Below are 21,539 nucleotides of genomic sequence, written 5' to 3' on the forward strand. Positions count from 1 at the left end.
GTGTCTCTGTTAAGAAAAAAAAGGACTTTGTAAACCACAGAAACAAGCTTTTATTCCTCCAGTTAGAAAAGAAGTTAACAGACCCATGGGAGAAAAGGAGAAAAGCACCTTAGTTTATGTCAGCCAGATGGGAAGTCCTTAGCAGTGAATGGTAGAGCATGCAGCAGGGGCCAAAGTGCCATTTGGAAGTGTTGTTCCTCAATGATTTTCTCCCCGGAGTATGGATGCTGATCAGCTTGGTGAGTCTCACACTTTTTATGGATAAAAAACCTATTTATTTTGCCCTCCACATTGCAGTAAGCTACTGAACAGCTTTTAGCACACTGGGCAGCACCTGAACTCTTTCTTTTAACTGCAACTGAGTTAAGAAGACAGAAAGCTTGCTGGCAGCTTGATACACAGACATATTAATACAGAATAAATTGCATACAAAAATTTATTGTTTATAAACACTCCTACAGTCATATCCAAACAAGTTCAAATTAGCATTTTTCATAGCTGGTTTAGTAACAACTTATTGTCTTTTTTACTAGCACAATGCCTAGTTCTGATTTTGAAACATCTAACGTGCCATTGACTCCTGCCACAAACATGGGGCTCAAGCGTACTACAGAGATATCAAATCACATCATTAAAACAGCTAATATTAAGAAAAATAGATTATTATGGTGATGATAATAATTATTATATCTCAAGTATAATCTCTCTGATAACAGATTTTTTCTTATTATTTTTATTATAGGGCCTCTTCTAAAATAACTATTACAATTAACGGTAATTTACAATAAAGTATGAATACACTCATGAAAATGAAAAGCATTTCAGTAATTTTCACAATAACTTTGTTCTAACCAAGAATTAATACACCAGTCTCAAGCTTCTGTCATTTCAAGGATAAAAATTAAAGTCTGCTGCATATAAGACTTCTTTCTTATAAACACTTCAGCATACAAGTAGCTTTTTATGTATACCTTCACAGGATAATTTGTACAGGATCGTATTTCATTTTTATAGAACTCCGTAATTTCGCTCATATTAAATTCCACAGACTCCTTCCATTCGGGAAAGAAAAATAGCAGCTCTTGAGACTTACAGTCCGCTAGCAACCCAATAAAGACCATCTAAGGTCACTCCTGACTCCCTGAGCTTGTAGATCAATAAATTCAGTGCACCCCATCACAATGTCCTCTGTGCCAGTGAGTTCGAGCTTTCTCCTTCTGGCAGACCTGGCAGAGGGAGCATAGCAAGAGAGGGTAAGTACCCACATAGGATGGATCTCAGAGTTTGGAGAGTTCAGTACATTCAGTCCATTGTCAGGCAACCACAGTAACAGGGAGGGAGAAGCCATGGTCACACTGCCTTCTCTACAATGCATACAGAGACACTTGCCTGGAACAACAGGGTCAAGCCAACAAATTGAAGATAACAGAGATACTATAGCTACGGTTACCTTCAGTCATGGCCTACAAATGAAGTTGTATGCTTTCTGGACTCTCTCATCTATGAAAAGCCATGAAAATGAAAACTTATTTAAAGTAATGGGCTCCTTGCTATCCAATACATATGGAAATCTTCCTGCTTGATCAGCAAAAGCACAAAATGAAGCCGTGCTCCAGAAAAAAAGCGACATAATTTGCCAAAAAACACAATAGACTTCTGCCAGTTAACCTGGTCATGTGTTACCCTGCAGAGTGTTTATTGGCTTGTTAGAACACAGCTCCAAGATATCCATGGGCATCCCTCCTTCCCTATGCGAGCCTCTGATGCAAACTCATCTCTGCTATCGTGCTCTCTTTCTGCCTCTCTGCTTCATTAAGGATAGTGTCTTTACCCTTATTTCTAGAGAAGAAGCTCGCATTCCTGCTTCAAACAGGAGTCATTATTTGGCTACTACTGTTTCATAAACATTGCCACTTGCACAGTCATCAAAGCTGCCAGAGGAGGCCATGCCCTGTTCAGTAAACCTGGGATCTGGCCTTTTAAGGGGTATCACAACAATTTTGTATCTCTCTCACAAACTTAAAGTTCTGAACTCTGTCATCAGATTTCTTTGCCATAATTACTAAAATATAATATGTGAGGTAAAATTACTTTCTGGTTTGCACAGACCACACAAAGATTATGCTTTTTAAACTATTTCTGGAAATAAATGAATATAAAAATGATAAAATAAATAAAATGTCAAGCAACATGACAGATTCAAAAGCAGATGAGACCAGATGTGGACCGTTAAGGCATTGATAATGAACACTCCTGTCCAACCAACAGGTCTGCCTTGCAGGTGGTGTATACTTTTTCTGACAGTGTTGACACACATTATCTAAAAATTGACATGAAATCATAATGCAACTGAGCTCTAAAAGAAATGGGGAGAAAAATCTGTAATAATAATATTTTACTTTTATTGAGTGGCAGCTAAAATAACCAACTTCTCTGTTTGGTACCCCACTACCAACAGAGCAGTAAAGCTTCAGTGTAACCACATGCTGTAAAATCTAATTGACTGTTGTCCAAACACTGGATGTAAAGTGACATGCCGCAAACTTGTCTCTTGTCCATTTACTGCAGTGCTTGGGAAGTGCTGATTTATAAGGTCCTCTTCTTATTGTCTATTATTTACTCTGCAGCCATGCAGAAAATGGCAGGACTGACAGATTTCAAGAACCATTTGTCAACCATTACTCCCATGGGTTAGTCAGCAAAATCTTCTGGTTAGTGATAAGCAATTCCCAGCAAAATATGGTTTTGGTTTTATTCTGGATTTTATTGTCTTAGCCCTCAGTGCTTCTAAAAAATGCTACTTCTAAGGTTTTGAATGAAATCTTTATTGGCTGATATAGTGTGTAATTCACATTCTCCATAAAAGTGCTGAATGTTAACCAGAAGTATTAGATGAAAATTTTAAAATGCTGTATTTAAAATAACCTACCAAGGCATTCAGGAACACAGCAAAATAAAATAGATACTGAGAAAAGCAAAAGAAGGGCAACAAATATATATGTGTTATAAAGTGTCAGATTTTAGTGGATCTGCTCAAAGACTTGAATGTTATTTGCATCAAATTACAGAATTAGCTACTATAGGGGAACAAAAAAAAGTAGTATTATCTGGTTTTGAGTGAAGCTGATATTTCAGATGAGAACAAGGTTGGTGTGACATTACTTTATCACTCATGTGCAAGGATTTACCTGGTGATTTACATGATCCTTCCTGGAGACTGCAGCCAGTAACACTCATTGTCATGGAACAGGGGAACAGAGCATTTAAAGGTTGCCCATGCTTCAAGGTCAATGATCTGAAGGACCAACATACCACGTCAGATCCAAGGTCTGTCTACAAAGCAGTGCCATGAATCAGACAAGGACATGCACATGTTAAGGCAATACAGGGTAATTATTGGGCTGGCAGTTGGACTTGATCATCTTAGAGGCCTCTTCCAATTTTAATGATTCTATGATGACCTGGATGCAGGCTTCCAGCTTTTTGTAAGAAATATTTTAAGAAGACAGCATTGCCCAAGATACTCACAGACATGCATCTATTGTTCTTCCACATGAAACAGACTCCTGAAGCCCTAACCCCGTCCTTTGTTAGTAATAATAACAGCGATAGAAATCCACCTCTCAACAGTTCCCAGAAGTGTCAGAGCCCTTGGGCTATGCACTGCCCAGGAGAGACAACCATTGCCCAAAAGAGGCTCCAACCTCTGCAAGAACATCAGGCCCATGCGGGACAACACAACATACCGGCAGCACTCCCCAAAAGATATGCATATATCACAATTTTTTTGAATATTCTTAAGTAGATATCAAAATATTCAGCTTCATTCTACCTCAATTTTAACCTACATTAAGTAAGTCCCAGGGCAAATTAAAAGCAGAATATAAGACATGAAAAAAATCATTAGGAAAAAATCCATTATAAGGAAAGAAAAGAAAGGCTCAGCAACTAAAGCTTGAGCAAAGCTGTAGAATGACACCTAAGAACAGGATAAACTGTGCCAGGGCAAGAGAAAAAAAAAGAAAATATTTTGAAAATGTAATGTGATCCTACTGGTAGTGTCAGTGCACTTGTAATGGCCTAAGAGAAAAAGTTTAGACTACCTAATAATTTTTTTGGGAAGAAATGAACAAACTTTCTAGTCACACATGCCTCTGCTTACTGTCAAGCAGTGCCTGAGGCAGGAGGCTGTTCAGCTGCCAGCAGAAGCATTTTCATGAGACAGTTTTTCCTTGGGATTCTTCTCATACCCAAGCCTACAAGACAGCAGCTTTACCAGGATTTTGCAGATGCTGTTCATGGTGTAGCCACACCTGTCTGCAGACACAGGATTTGCTGAGCAGCATATGCACAGGAGGTCCAAGACTTCCCAGAAATACCAAATGTTAACTCACCAGCGGCAGAGTTAAGCTGATGCATCTGAGATCTCCAGATATCTAGCAGCTTAGCCAGAAAAGAAGCAGCTGGGTTTCCATGTATGAGGTGCTCAGAAAAAAAGACTTCATCCTCACATTCCCACCTGTTAAACCTCCAAGCAGAGATAATTTTAAAGTCTAGGGAAACCCAGACGTAAAGTTAGGAAAACAGATTGCAGAAAAGCCTCTCATTTATTTAGACGTTCCTACTCTGACATCATTGTCATTATGAAGTATTAGAAGCCCAAGAAGTCTTAAAACTGAAAATGAATTAAAATTATCTTAAATAAGAATAGTTTCAAGTGCATTCCAGCAGTTCACAAAGTGTTAACTCTAGGACAATATGTCCAGAGAGAGAAGAGCTAAAGTGCTTCTTCAATTTATTAGAAACTAATATAGCTGTGGAACATCAAAATACAAATCCTCAGATATGTTAACATTAGAATTGAGGCAGAATAAATGCAGAAATGGGCCCACCAACACTAGATGACAAGAAAAGATAAATGAGTTAGCTCTGTGATACTGCCAGTAGTAAATCTATGGAGAATGTGATGATATTCTTCTGGCTTTAGGTTAATTGTTAATAACCTTGCTCCTCTGTCCTCCTTTGTGCTGTTTATGAAGAAATAATGAATTCAAGTCACGTCTGGGGCTGAGGGATGTGGCAACTGAAGAGCTCTACAAGTCTATGCCTTGCATGGCCACTCAGAAATAAAGGAGGCAATCCACGCAAGTGGGGCATGACAGCTAGTGGAAGGGAAAGATATTCCTCAACTGTGAATTTCTAACAATAAACCTCTCCAAAATGTGCGTCAAAGGCACCATGCCACACAAATTTCATTACGAGACATAAAGAGGTGAAACAAGAAAGAAAGGGAGAGGGAAAAGGAAATGAATCTCAGCTAATGTTAGTAACATAAGAGCTAAGATCCCTCAACAGTCCGGAAAAAAAAAAGTTTATTCAGGGATAGGTGCCTGAACTAGGTGGAAGTAAAAGTCAGTAAGACAAATCCCACATAAACTGACAAAATGCTGGATGAGGTCAGGTCTGGGCAAGACGCAAGCACTTTAATACTATTTTTAATAGATTTATTCTTAGTTGCTGCCACCACTTTCTAAAGGAAGGCAAACATAAACAAGAAATAAAAATATTTGCTTAAAAATTATCTGAGCAAAAGATTTCAAGATTATAGTTCTATATTTCAACATCTTCTACCAAGATACAATAATATAGGAAATTACGAGGATGGCCCTTTCAGGGAAGAAAAAATAAGAAAAATAATATCCAAACAAAAGAAAAAAAAAAACAAGTCAAGGAACAATTTTGATGAAAACTAAAGTACACATGAATCCAAGAATGAAAAGTTTTAAGTTATTTAGGAATTATTATTTTAATTTCCACTTACTTTGTTTCCAGAATGACTTTCCAGAAATAATACATTTTTAATGACTGAAGGTAAAGGAAGCTGAAAAGATCATGGGCTTTACTGGAATGATTTCTTTAGAAAATTTTAAGTCATGTTTATAGAATAAACATAAAAGAGGGCTGAACATGCAAAGGAAAAATATGAATTTTTAAATGTGAGACTAGCAACGGTGGAATAATGAACGTTAGAGATACTGGGAGTATTTTTGCCAGAACTGAAGTCGTCAGGTGTAAAGAGATGCATTTGTGCCTCACACTTTCTTCTTTTTTTAAGAAACAAAAGAGGCTGAGGAAATATCTGACTGTCTCAGACACAATACTCAAGCAGTAAAAAGAGCTGTACTGTATCAAATAAATCATGTGTTTTAAGGCCTCTCAACTGAAATTGTAGATTACTTGCAGCTGGATCTGCCTGCAGCTGCCACTGCCTTACTTGTCTCATTGGTAGCTACTACAGATGGGAAGAAAAAAAAAAGAAAAAAGGAAAGAAAACCAAAAACCCCACAACAGGTTAAATCTCTCTTAAAATTAGTTCATGACCACTCATATCATATACCACATCTCAGGAGGACTGCAAGAGTGAAGTGAGATCATGCAGAGAGAAAATCAGAAGGGTTAAAGCCTAACTAGAACTTAAATTGGCTAAATTGGCCAGTTCTGCGAAAGATTATAAAAAATGTTTCTACAAATATATCAAGAACAAAAGGAAGGCCAAGGAGTCTCCATCCTTTACTAGTTGCAGGGTGAACATTAGTAATGAAGGATAAGGATAAGGATAAGGATAAGGATAAGGATAAGGATAAGGATAAGGATAAGGATAAGGCTGAGGCACTTAATACCTTCTTTGCCTCAGTTTTTAATAGTAAGGTGAGGTGTTCTCAGGGTACTCAACCTCCTGAGCCAGAAGACAGGGAGGGAGAGCAGAACAAAGCTCCCATGATCCAAGGGGAAATGGTTAGATAACTGCGTGACCAACCAGACATTCACAAGTCTAGGGCTCTGGATGGGATCCACCCAGAGTTATTAAGGGAACTGGCAGATGTGCTCACCAAACCCATTTCCATCATCTACCAGCAGTCCTGGCTGAGTGGGGAAGTTCCACGTGACTAGAGGCTGGCAGATGTTACACCCATTTAGAAGAAGGGTCAGAGAGAGGATCCAGGGAACTACAGATCTGTCAGGCTGACCTCAGTGCCAGGGAACATCATGCAGCAGGTCATCTGGAGTGTTATCACAAGCAAGACAACCAGGTGATCAGGCCCAGTCAGTATGGGTTTATGAAGGGCAGGTCCTGCCAAACTAACCTGATTGCCTTCTATGACAAGGTTACCCACTTAACGGATGGGGGAATGGATGTGAATATAGTGTACCTGGACTTTAGTAAAGACTTTGACACCATTTCTCACAATATTCTGCTCAAGAAACTGGCTGCTACTGGCCTAGATAGGCGCACCCTCCACTGAGTTGAAAACTAGCTGGATGGCCTGGCCCAAAGAGTGGTGGTCTCAGTGGAGTTAAATCCAGTTGAAGCCAAACACAAGTGGTGTCCCCAGAGCTCAGTGCTGGGTTCAGTCCTGTTCAGTATCTTTATCAGTGATCTGGATGAAGGGATTGAATGTACCCTTAGTAAGTTCATGGATGACACTAAGATGGGAGGAAGTGTTGATCTGCTGGAGGGTAGGGAGGTTCTACAAAGGGGTCTGAACAGGCTGGATTGATGGGTGGAGACCAATGGTATGATGTTTAACAAGGCCAAGTGCGGAGTTCTGCCTTGAGACAAAACAACCCTGTGCAGCGTTACAGGATTAAGGAAAAGTGACTAGAAATCTGCCTGCAGACAAAGACCTGGGTGTATTGGTTGACAGCCAGCCCAACATGAGCCATCAGTGTGCCCAAGTGGCCAAGAAAACCAGAGCATCTTGGCCTGTATCAGAAACAGTGTGGCCAGCAGGACCAAGAAAGTGATTGAGCCCCTATACTCGGCATTGGTGAGGCCACACCTTGCATACTCTGTTTGGTTTTGTGCCCTTCACTACTAGAAAGTCATTGAGGTGCTGGAGTGCGTCCAGAGAAGGGCAATGAAGCCAGCGAAGGGCCTGGAGAACAAGGGTTATGAGAAGCAGCTGAGGGAACTGGAGTTGTTTTTCCTAGAGAAAAGGAGGCTGAGGGGAGACCTTATCACTGTCTACAATGACCTGAAAGGAGGTTGTAGAGAGGTGGGTGTTGGTCTCTTCTTCCAAGTGACAGGTGACAGGATGAGAGAGAATGGCCTCAAGTTGTGACACGGGAGGTTCAGATTAGACATCAGGAAAGATTTCTTCACCAAAAGTTTTATGGGGCAGTGGAACAGGCTGACCAGGAATGTGGTTGAATCACTATCCCTAAAGGTATTTAAAAGATGGGTAGATTAAATGCTTAGGGATTAGTTCAGATTCCTCCAGACCTTCTTCCTCTGTACTTTTTACTGCTTCTTACTGTTAGGTCATGTTGTTTAAACTGTTTTCTTCATAAACTTCTCACTGTGCTTTTATCCAAGGTGAGCACACCTCATTACCCTTTATTGTTCCGTTTAAGGGTGACTTCTTAACTTTTCCCTTCTCATGCTCTTTATACGTGTAGGTACTCCTCTACAGAAGTTTATAGTCCCAAATGACCAGAGGCTCATGAATAAAATGTGGTTCATAAATAACTTCTGTAAAGTCAAGAACCAACTTATAAATAGATCTAGCTCCAGCAACTAGAAAGCATATGGCAAGTAACCTGGAATATTACTTTCAAGACTTCCTGCCTATGATGTATCCACCATAACCATTTATGAATCCTACATGTGCAAAATTTTCTCATGCAGAAGGAAAGTAAGTCAGCAGTCACCCAAAGAGTAAATTTAAGTTTGCATCTTGTCTCTGCAGGTGTGTAGACAGGAACTAAAGAACTGAAGGAGCTATTAACTTTCTGGGCCAGTTCTACTGTTGTGCAACAAGGTCCCTGGACTGTACCAAACCTCCTATATATATTTCTATTTATAGCAATTATATAAAACAGGAAATTTGAAAATGCATAGCCAGGAAAATCCATCTTTAAATATTTTGATTCATGGATTTAATGTTAATATTTTATTTTATTTTGCTTAAATTATATTAAATTAAATTAATACAGCCAAAGTGTCAACTATATTTTCGTTTGTGTGGTTTTGTAGGAAAACTATCCCTAACTTGGTAGTAAAGTTCCTTTTAAAAAGAAGTCCTGTGATTTGGGAGCAGAGCAAGAGGCAGATTCATAAGTTCTTGAAGTCAACGTGAGAACATTAATTTTGTAGGTGGGACTCCTGGTAAAAATGTTTAACCAAAGAACTAATATTTTACATCTCTGCTCACAGTTTCAACTGTTTTGCAGCACAATATCAAACAGTTTCCAATGAGTGTCACTGTCTTTGCTGGATCTTCTTCCTCATCCCGTGGTTCTCTCTGTTGGAAGATTATGCAATGGCCACTCCTCAGTTCACATGCCTGAGTGCCACAGGTGGTGGAGGAGGGAGACTTACATATTCATAGCTAAACTGTGCCTCAGAATAGCACTGGGGTGTTTCCAGGACGGTTACCAGGATGTTTGTCTAAGAAATTCTCCAAGACTTATCAACGTATGCATGTCCACTAAGACTATTACGCTGTAAGAGCAAGAGCATCTCACCTGACAGGACACTGACCTTGCCTAAATTTATGCCTAACAGAATACTGTATTTTATTAAAGCAGACCAAGTGGGCAATTTTTACAGTACTTCTTTATCTCCTGTTTGAAAAATCCTTTTTCAGCAAATCAATGAAAAGAGGCTTAAGAAGGAGACTGACCGCCAACAAATCAATTAGATCTTAAATGAAAGCTCTTTTGTAGTCTTCTTTTTTTTTAAAAAAAAAGGAAGTAAAATACAGTTTACCTTTAATAAAACTACCACAAAGTAATTGTATTGTATAACAGAGGATATATCAATGTCCATAGTTATAGATTTTCTATAATAGCTTAAGTCACAATGATCCATGCGCTTTCACTCAGGTTAGTTATTTCCTATTTTAGAAGAATAAAAAGAATAATTTAAATTTAATTATCCTTTTAAAGTGTCATAAAATAAGGATTTAGCCTTCCAAGAAATCATTATCTTTAAACTCACCTCTGAATGGGGTGATAATGCTGATACAAGAGAGCAAATTATTTCAGAACACAGCACCTATTGTGGGTTTGTGTCTTCAGTAATCAACCCATCAATGTGTACAGTTTTTGAAGTTTGATCCTTTTGAGGGATGTACTTCTGTGTGCTGAACCCTTACCTCCAGTACTGGCGCTGCCATAGCTGCTGGTTCACTCTGTTCCTAGTTCCAGAATTTCAATGCCTAGACTGTAATTACTAAACAACCCTCAGGATGACCCTCTAAAAACTAGTGTGAAAAAACAAGTTAAAATAAAATAAGATCCACTAAGAGTATTTGCTCCAAATCCAAACTAAACTTATACTGCATCCCTAAGGATCAAAGCCTTTGGCTAACTTCGCTTTGATTTATTTTGGTATGTTTCAGCTCTTCTAGCTCTGGAGATGAAAGTGTCAAAATATCACAAGTCAGCTTCCTCATATGAGATTTTCCATGAAAATTTGCAGACACAAGAGTTTCAGAAAGTTTAGGAAAGTTCCAATTAAGAGTCCATAGCTTGTCTGTGCTCACCCTACAGTATTTGTTAGATGTGAACAACACACACACGGATGCATGCACATATGCACACACACATTTAAGTATTTACTGAATGTTTCTTAAGTTACTGAGTCCCAGTTTTAGAATGTAAACTGTCTTTGTACTAAAGATTTTGTCTAACAATATGAAAATACAGTGTATAACGTATTTGCAGAAGACTTTTCTAAGGCACAACATGCACAAAATATGCAGAATAGCTGCCCAAGTGATAAGACAAAGAAATAATTGAATAAAGAATAAATACCTCAACAGGGTTCTATTAAAAATAAATTACACTGAAACACCTTTTTTAATTGCCAGGAGTTCACTTGGCCAAGAGTTGTTCACTTGGAAGAAATTAATAATAGCTTGGCTTCTGCACAGTCAGTGACAAAATCTGTATCTCTTTCAGTAGAGCTAGAATCTAAATTTATATACTGAATATAATTAGGGCCTTCCTTGCCTACTTCAAAACCAGCTTATTCATTTGTAGCTCACTGCTATCCTGTTGGCTTCAATTGTTCCCTCCTCAAAGAGAAAAGAAATTCCTGGTTTTTAACTCAACAATTGCTGACAATTTTCACCTACATGACCAGCAATGAAACAATTACAAAAGGGATATCTAATAAAGCTACTGTAAATATAACTTAATGTACCTCAGATGCACGATGCTATGATGATTACAATTGTATAGGAAAGAAGAGAGGAAAAGTTGCTTTTGTAGTCCTTTCAATTTAAATTGCAGGCAGAAAGACTAAAGGAAAACAATGACACTAAAGTTTATATCTAAGTCCTCTGCTCTGTTTATTGCCATTGGTTGTGATCTTGGGGTCCACAAGTGCAGAGAGCAAAGCAGGAGATATTTGTATCTTGACAGATATAAGCCCTTCTGGCTATCAGTCAGAACAGTCCTCACATCTGAAGGGCAGTCTTCAGTGTTAACACAGGAAAATATATATGGGATTACATATTTCTTTTCAGAGGTATTTCTTCCTCTGAAAAATTTTTCTTAAACTCCAAGTGTTATGCAAGAAGATTTTCTCCACATTAGTTTACTAATACACTCCTAAGTACTTTACAGTCTTGAGAGACTAGGCAAGAAAAAGCAAAACAGGGTTTTGGAGGAGATCTAGTCAAAAGCATTTGCTTCAGATATTGCAAATCCTTTTATAACCTGAGATTCTTGACCTACTTCATACTGGAGAATAGAGCTTCTTTGCAGACATTTTTAGTTCTTCTAACCATAAAATGTGACTTTTGCTTAAGGACGCCTTAAAAAGTTTGTAGAAAACACTAAAATTTTATTTTAGGTCTTCTGCCACTGATATAGGCCACAAAGCGTACTAGAATTATAATTTGAAAAAAAAGTAAATTTGCTTTTAAAATAAGCTAGAAGCAACAGCTAAAGAAAACCACCTTTACGGAATCTTTTCAGCTAGTCCACCTCAACTACTGTTTACAGATCTGAATTAGGCATCTGTATGTTCTGGCAAAATTAAATGGACTGCAGATCAGAATACTTTCATTCCCAGTTACCTAAATGTAATCTCATAAACAGATCTACTTTTAAGGGAAATGTATCTTATAAAAAATACTATTACCTAACTAATAAATAGTGGATTATAAATAGTAGAGAGCTAAGACTATTGGCATTTCTTGTATGTTTTTAATGTAAAATTTAATAATGAAGTCTAAGAACAATACATTCCCTGCTGAAAATTTAGAAATAGTCACCAAAAGGAAGGAAGTAAATTGAAAAAAAATGCTGTTTACTAATCAATTAAGAGCAGAGCAGAGTCCCAGTAGACAAAAACATAGTTATGTAACTGTGGAAAGGAAATAATCTCTCTCCTTTTTTCCCTTGAATTTCATGGGAAGACAGACTGCCTCTCCTAGAAATGTAAACCACTGTGGAGGAAACAATGCATCGTCTACATCCCTGTAAGATTTGATTGAAGAAGCTAAATACAAACAAAAACCCTTGAATACTTCACCACAGGAGAGAAGTGGCAAGCACAAAGACTGAAACTCAAGTACAATCCTGACAAGAGAGGAAACAATCCTATTTAGAGAAGGAAAGGGAGACCTCTCTGATCTAATCACAGAAGTAAGCTAAACACAAGTTTATCTTTTATTTCTTCACTTATTTCTTCTATGTACATCTATGACTGTGTTGTCTGTTTTTGAGGTTATGAATAAATTATTATCTATTTGTTTAACCTACTTTGAATTAAGAATGATTTTTAAAAAAGAAAACCAATGCATTTCTCACCTTAACAAGTTTCACAGGTCCACAGCAAATTTTATCCAAATGATGGCAAAGAAGGTTCCCATTTCAGCTTCAAAAGCAGAGTAGAGAGAAAACTCCAGAGGTGTGAGAAGGTTTCCAGCTGTATTCAGGTGATGGCTGGTGGGATGCTGGAGGCTCTAAGGCAGTGAGTATGATACCGAGATACCTGCTTGAATACAAGCTCAAAAGGAAAATATGAAAAAACATCAGTTCTCAATATCCTCACATCAAGACAACCAAGGATTTAGATACAGGGTCAGTAACATTCACTAGAAAATGTCTGAGGGTAAGGCAGAAGACAAGTTTTTTAAGCATATGGGGTTACTGGCAATATGTTCTTTGATTTGTGTGTGTGTTAATCAGAGATTTCAATCAGTTCCCAGCAAAGGAAGACACTAAATTTTCCGGTTTAAGATATGGCTCTGAAACTGAAGAATTTAAAGATGCGGGGAAAATAATAAGTTTTCACAGTCAGGAGATGTCTTGGAGAAACTGCAGCTGCTGCAGTTCCACTACACATTTCTTAGCTCACTCACATTCCTTGCAGGTGCTGGAGAACTGTAGAAAACCTTTTCTTACTTGAAAACTCAATTTTTTAAGAACATTTGGGTATCATTTGCTTTTTCAGTATGGAGGCATTAGGCTTCACTCAGGCCATACAAACTTTTTGCCATCACCAGAAGGCTAGAAATGTTTCTCTGAGAGATGAAATCTGAGCATTTCAAATAAATACAAGAGATGGCTCAACACAAATCCACTAAGCATCGCAAGACACATTGTAAAACTTACAGGCATTGGCAAACACAGTTTTTAAAGCAATCTTTCACAGAGACTCCAAGAAACGATGAATTCCCTCCTTCACTTGATAGTCTGTTCTAGTGACTAATTACTCTTGTAAAAGCTGAATTTTCTTCTTGCCTTTCATCTTGATTCTTTTTCTAACTTAGCTGTCAGCCAAGAGGGCGTCTTATTATGGCTTCATCACATTAAGTTCCTAAAATATTGAGATCCACTTCTATTTTGAGAGAAAAAAATGCAAACTTTACAAATATCCTTTGTGGTTTTGTGAGCTTTTCACTTCTGTTTGCCAGACTAGCTGTTTCTTGTAATGGACTGGGAGATGGGAGATGTTGCGTGTAGACCCTGAGGCAATTTTTATTGAATACAAAGAATTCTCAAAGTATAATCAGCAAATAATCCCTCTAAGTATAAATATTTTCCAGGCTACATAAATGTATTTCTTTAGTATCTTTCATTTGGCACATTTGATATTTGGAACTTAGAGATTAAAGAAAAAAAAATCTAATCCAATTTGTAGAGAATAAGTTTGTTGCTTCTGGATCTATTTTAATGAAGTGATAGATGTATAGAGGTTATGGCCGTGATACATTTTTCCTGAAAGCCACAAAACCCAAAGCCATAAAAAGTAATAGAGTTGGATCTTTTCATCCATTAAAATCTAACACATTGGCATTTGTCATCTTGTATAGTTATGTACCAGTGCTTACATCTACTGAAACCAGCTATTTTTTATCTCTGCTACTGTATTCAAATTCATCAGGTTCATCAGTCTATTAACCTGCCTGCATGAAAGATATCTAATATGGAAGTTCAGATCCTGAGTAGGTGTTACGTGCTCATCAGTGGGCCCCAATGGCACCAGATGTAAGTATAGCTAAATGAACAAATCGTTAAGTAGAAGATAAAGGCAAAAGAAAGAAAAGAAAAATAGGAGTGGTAACATTGCAGTTTAGACAGATCATTCAGCGTCATCAGTTTCAGCTTTCTTTCCATATTCGTCTGTAATTATGAAAACATTATTATGGCAGGTCTAAATCCTGTGTGATTCGGCAGTGATGCTGTGTACTTACTATTCTGGCAGTCCACAACACTGTCATTACATGTACAAACTTCTGACAACACAAGAAGAAAAATTTGTTTTCCTTCAATGCAGTGACCCATTCAAGTCTTTCAAAAAGTTAATATTGACTGCATTCTTTGGGAAATCATAAAATAATTACTTCACAGAAAAAACAATATTATTGTCTTCCTTCAAAAGTTAATTTTGCAGTTAACTCTCCTCTAAATATTCTTTCTTTAAAAGGCATGTATTAGCAATTAAATTCAGAAGAAAACTTATCATGTTTAGATTTACAGCAGAAAGCACATATTTATAATCTCTGGAGACTGTTATCCATTTTAACTCAAAAATGTTTAAGAATCAAATTTTGTGACACTATTATTCAGAAAATGTAACAGCTGAAAAAAACAGAGGCTTACATAACATGGTATGTACAGCTATCTGTCTTTTTTGTTGTATCTTTTCTAGATGGTGATCAGAGCCTACCAAACTTGCACTTCTGGGATTTGTATTAGCTTCTTGCAATCTTAATAGCTGTCAGGATTTTGTGCACTGTTGAACTGTTTTATTACTGCTAGCTTCCTGCAGATTTTTGGTAGCTCAGTTTATGCAATTATGAAGCGGTTATTTTCTACTAATATTATAGATATCTAAGAGAAACACATTGTCATTACATCATTTCTGGTTTCAAAAGATTCTTTTATTATAATTCTGCACTGAACAACTGCATACCTCTTCATTAGGCTAACCTGATTGGGAAATATCAAAAAGAGCAAAGATATTTTCATATTTCATCCTACAGGAGCACTGAAAAATGTGTTAGTGAGGTATAAGATAAATCTTCCTGTCCTTATGTTTAAGTGGGTTATTTTGACACTTGGCTTTATTCCTGCCTACATAAACAGTCATAATGGCCGTATACACAGGGAGGTATGATAAGTGTGCAATGTGTAGTACAGCACTATGTGAAGTTACCCAAACCAGCTCTGAAAATGCTGGTTTACTGCAAATTCTTCTCTGCCAGCTAAAGGCATGGAACAGTTCAAGGAGAATCCAGGTAAGGTTGTATTGCAAAGCAAGAGAGGTTAGGATGAGATGAGAAATGCAATAACATAAATATTCTTTTTCACCCGTTCTGAAATGTAGCGTCATGAAGAGATACCAGTTTGTGTCCCAGAGGCAGGATAGCTATGATAACAATGCTCTTGAAAATTAGTCCTGCTCTTCTAAAGCATCCTAATTGCATTATAATCAGATAATTTAATTTTGCAGCCTTTTTACAATGCCTTTTTTAGCTAGGTTCGCACATTGCAGCCTACTAGCAGCCAGCTCTGTGACTTCCTGAATCACAGGTCTGGTGTCTGACTTACAGCAACCCTTTCACTCAAATCAACTCCAAACAAACTCAAAGTTAGCTTAGGGACCTAATTCTGAAAAGAAAACTTATAAGTGCAACCATGTTGGCACTCTTTTCAGAACAAAATGTCATTTGTTAAACGGAATATAACATGTGAGAGTATTTAATCTAGAATGAGAATCCCAGCTTTAAGATAGAGCTGATATTTGCAAAGTAAATTCTCCTGTGATTTTTCAAAAAATCACTCTTTCTTTTTCTTTCACTATGTGACTAGTCACTTTAAATACAATAAGGAAATAGTACAGATTGGATGACCTCTATGAAGGCTATCCCAGCGTACTGTCTTCTTTCTCCCACAGAGATTAAGGCAAAGTTTGTACAAGAGCATAACCATCTACCTTGCAAAATTAATTCTAAAATTTTGGGGGTTTTCCTTCCTTTGTGGAGCAGAAATTACCCTTAAAAAAAACTTATCAGACATTTCCTTCTGTCAGAACTTGTCTAGGATGTCTGAAGTTGTGTTTTGTCAGGCATCACGATCCCTTGTGGCAGTCACCCAATGGTCTATTAATTACAGACTTCAGACACTTTTCCATGACTGCAAGGTGTTAGGAAAGTTGTCCCAACTTTCAGTTGCCCACATGACCCGGGCAACATCAAAATGTTCCCTCTATTGGTCGTAGCATGTTTAATTGCCAAGAAATTGTATTTGTCAGCCTTGGACAAATGCAGATCTCTTCACAAGACTGTTGCCTGATTATCTTACAGGCTAATATGAGATACTACCTTCAGTTTATATAAAGTAATCAACCTTTTTCAGCAGGCAGAGATTCAGAAAGAGATGACTTAGTTTCAGTGCTAAGACCTTGACAAAGACTCCATACTGCCAGACGGCAAACTTTGAGGGATTTCTCCTAGGCTCTTTTGTAAGGAGTCTGCTGATTCTTGGCTGCCACCAGTTACAAGAAAAATGTTACGCAGTGCTCTCATCTCTGATGGCTATGAGCTACTTTGCCTCTTCTCAGTAACTCTCCCTCTAGTACATTAATCAATTTCTTTCTCTCTATTTCATATTTGGGGTAATAGTGTCTCTGATGGCATCTAATGTCTAAAAAAGTCCTGTTTCTTTAATACTCAGTATGGTCAGTACTGGCTCTGTTAGCCATGAAACCTCTGGTTCAGTACAGAGAGCAACACGCCATTCATAGTGAAAAAGCCTCTAGAATTCAAGTAGGAAAAGAAAACATAGTGTATTTTTTTGTAGATAGGTCATTCTTCTCTTTCTGGCCATTGCAATATTGATCACAATAAGGCACCTAGAGAGCCCCACACATTGCTCAATCAAACTTTTTTAGTTCAGTAGCCTCTCTGTTTTCTTGAGCCTGAAATTTGCCTGGAAGGTAAGGTATGTAATAAATCTCATCATTCATGCCCTCCCTTCACTAATCATGATTTAGGACTGACTTGAGGCATAGACAAAACTGGCAATTACCCTGGACAGTGGAATAAGTCAGCAAAATCATGTTACCTCAGGCAGAGTGTAGGTAGACTGCCACCTTTTAGAGCAAGGTCTGTACCCAACCCCTTCTGCTGGTTGCTGGGACCCAGCAGGGATCCGTGGGCTCAGCCTCAGTGCTCCAGCAACACACAGTCCCAGGGGAGAGCCAGACAAAACCCACAGCCTGAAGCCTCCACCTCTGCCTGGGCAATGTCATAATTTAGCCCTTCGCAAGCAGCTGAACACTGTGCAGCTACTGTAGTAGGAAGAGGAGGAAAACTTGTGGGTTGAAATAAAACCAGTTTAAATAGAATTAAAGAAATGATACTAGTAACAATAACAAAATGAACAACAACAATAATAATAATATAGAAAACAATATATTTAAATGCAACCCCTCGCTGCCCAATGATTAACCAGTCCCAAGTAGTGATTTCAGCAAATGCAGCAATAGCAGAGAGCAGAGTTCACAGCGATTGCAGCGACAGCAGCAAACACAGACATTGCAGCAAGTGCAACAATCGCAGCAAGCAGAACACTGAACAGAGAATCTGGATCACCTGCCTGCCCTCTGGCTAAATTTCCATTTCTATACTGAGCACGATGTTATGGTATGGAATATTCCATTGGCTGATACGGGTTAGCTGCCCTTCCTCTGCTCTTGCACACTAGCAAAACAAGGGAAACTGAAAAATCCTTGATTTCTTAGCAACAATTAAAATCATCAGTGTATCAACACTCTTCTCATAGAAAGGCTAAAACCAAGCAGCTGCTGGGAAGAAAATCATCTGTACTCCAGCCAACCACAAACATTACCTAGCACAACTAAAACCATCTGTGTTACCACCGTTATTCTGATACTAAATCCAAAATATAGCAGATACTGGGAAGAAAATTAACTCTATCCCGGCTGAAATCAGAACAACAATCGTACAAAAGAGGCAGGAGCTGGTCGTGAAGTAAGAGGTCTTCCACTACTCTATAGCCAATTCTGCTATCAAGGAATGGCACAGGCACAGGAAGCCGCAGATTGGAATGAAGTGCAGAGACAGGGCAATGAATATCCCCTACCATGACTGAGGCACTCATTTAATACTTGCACAAGGAATAACTTAAAGACAACATTCTGTTGCATTACTAGGTAACCACCAGCTGGACACAGAGCCAACCAAGAAGCACAGCCTCTGCCATAAACATGAATGCTATTCAACAATCCCTAAAGATAGTATTATTTTACTTCATCCCAAGAGCAATGAATTTGAATTGCACTATGCTGGTGAGATATCTGAGGCTGTTCCTGGTTGGTCCCAGCTGGATTAACTGATCACAACCAGATTTATCCCATTAACTTCAAGCACTTCACTGTGGCATATAATTTGAGGGTAGCCTGACCCCACTGTATTTCCTCTGTAATCAATGGAAGGGAAAAATTGCTAAAATTGACTTCCAAAAGTATCTTTGTTGACTGCAAAGTGAGTTTGACCTCAAATTAGGCGCCTTTATTATGTGCCTGAAGCTAAGGGGGAATTAATCACTTCTCTGCAGCTTCAGATATTAGGTTTGATCAAGACCATAGTCTTACAGTCTTTATCAAACTGTGCTAGTGCTGTGTTGAACAAAGTCTACATTTTACCGCATGGGTTGATCTACTGCTGCTGCAAACTAGGAGGGCTTCATAAAGTTCATGTAATTAATTTCCAACACCACAGGCAGAGAGGGTTTTAATTCATGTATACCTCCATCTTCTGATTGCTTGCCATCAAACCAACTTTTAGAAACTCTCAGTAATTCTGAAGGAAAAGTACTTCCTGAAACCATGCTTCTGCCCTTCACCTCCCATACTTTTACTCCCTGAGGAATTTTCCCTTTAGATATTTCATACTGTATTTGTATTCAGAGCTTTTGCTGCACACCCAGCAGAATGAATATATTCACAATTCCTTTTTGCATCAGTGGAACTCTGAGCAGAAAGTGCTTTTCAGGCTGGTTAGGAAAATCATCAATTCTGTTTGCTCTACTGCTTTAGTGGGACATATAACTCCTCTTCATCCAAGAGCGGTAATACCCAGAGTAAACAGATGATAAAGAAAAATCATTGGAATGGAGTAAAACACCGAACAGAACAAATTTCACTGACTGGTTCGAATCCAAAGATTGATTTTATGTATTAGTGTTATTCTATTCATTTTTTAACACTGCAGTACAAAGGAACTTGTTTACCCATTAAATAAACCTTAATTTTTTTGTTCCCTCCCATTTCTCTGCTTCTTCAATATGTGCACTGGTGGCTTGCAATACAAGGGTCATAATTTTTAAAGACGAAGTCAAATAATATCTTTTCAATACTAGTTCTGATGTGCACAACCTTTTGGCAAGAATATAACCTTATGAGGAGACTATATCACCTAAAGCATAATTCTTAATGATATACATTCAGGAAAACAAAGGTATCTCTTCCTTTACTAGCTTGCCCAATCACTGATAGGAAATTAATTTATTTATTTAAGCAATGCAGTGCTCAAAAGATATGAAAAATATTTTTGAAATCATGCTATCAAACTTGAGTAGCCACAACACAGGCCTTGGCCTGAATTTGATTAAAATGTGAGAGGGAAAGATAATGAGCTTGTCTTGAGTTTCCTCACCATTTACAGAGGACTGGTTTTTACTTCAATAAGGCTTACTTTACCCTAAGATGAAGTAATTACTACCATAATGCAGAAAGTGAATTTAGTTCTATAGTCTGAATAATCCAGAAGGTCAGACTAGCTGATAAGAATTGTTCTTCATTGATCGGTCAAATATCAGTTTAGTGATCACCAGTGATGAAATCTAGTTTTGTTCAAGACAAATTTGCAACAACACAGTGCTGATTTCAGCTAAAAGTTTGAGATACCATCACAAGGAAAAACTGCTTCTGTGAATTAACTCTTCTGACGCATTTCCATTCTCTCTGGAGCTTCCAAGACAAGTATCAACATCTTCCGACCATGTTGACTTTTCAGATCTTTTCCAGTGGTGGTCACATCTTCTAATAATGCTGACTATAGGGAGAAAATTTCAGTCTTTCTGCAAAACAGATAAATTGTACATTTCATTTTTAACTGCAATATCTTGGCAAAGTTTCAATTTTCATGAGATGTAAAAAAAGAACATGATGCTAGTTTCATATGCAGAGAACCAATAAATGTATTCTCTCCATCTGTAGCCTAGCCACAAACTTTAGAAAGATGAAACTCTGTGGCAAGAATAAATGGTTTCTGAAAGTGCTGTGGTTAGATGTCAGATATAGCACACAGCTTAAGGGAATACAATATAAATAGAATGTAGGTGCGTATGCATTATTACTGTCCTGTAATTTGAAATTCATGTGATAGCACTTAAGAGAGACTTAGTATATTGGATCAAGAAATTTAATAGATTCAGATATTGATCATTGGAGTCTATCTAAAAGATGACTTGCCATATTATGAGCTATGAAACCAATAAGACCAGTCATGTTATCTTACCCCAAGATACAGTCAAAAGGGATCTTGCCAGACTTCAGTTGGAACATCAGTAACAATGGCAGACACTTTCTTCTTCACAATGTCTGTCGCAAAACATTTATATCTGAAAATAGATGGATGATGTTTCTTCTGGAGCTATTTACAGTAATTTGCCAAATTCACACCAGCATAATTCCAGAAACCATATTTAAGTTTTGCCTCAGATTAATTTTTTCTAATAAGCATAACATTTTTAGTGAGGCATCAGTATTAGCAGTACTTACCTATCTAAATTTGTTCAGAAAAATCTAGTTTGGTAAATAAAAAAAATCACAATTAATAGAAGCTTCACTTTCCACACACTCAATTCAATGCTACTCAGGAGTCACACTTTAAATACTTCCTTATTAGCATTGTATGATTTGAGAAAAAAAGATCCTGCAGTATGTACATTAGAAATTGGTGACTTGTTAATCCATAGGAGGAGGA

At 37.8% G+C, this 21,539-nt stretch overlaps 1 long non-coding RNA gene across 1 annotated transcript; it reads right to left on the reverse strand.

Moving 5' to 3' along the window:
• Positions 1 to 3,186: 3,186 nt before the first annotated feature.
• LOC128851012 (uncharacterized) lies at positions 3,187 to 21,174 on the reverse strand. Its single transcript, XR_008448300.1, has 4 exons — positions 21,072 to 21,174; positions 20,459 to 20,631; positions 12,829 to 13,027; positions 3,187 to 3,295 (listed from the first exon to the last, which is right to left on the reverse strand). It is a non-coding gene; the product is annotated as an uncharacterized LOC128851012 (long non-coding RNA).
• Between the last annotated feature and the right edge of the window lie 365 nt (positions 21,175 to 21,539).

Source organism: Cuculus canorus, chromosome 1 (assembly GCF_017976375.1).
Source record: "Cuculus canorus isolate bCucCan1 chromosome 1, bCucCan1.pri, whole genome shotgun sequence".
Taxonomy (NCBI): Eukaryota; Metazoa; Chordata; class Aves; order Cuculiformes; family Cuculidae; genus Cuculus; species Cuculus canorus.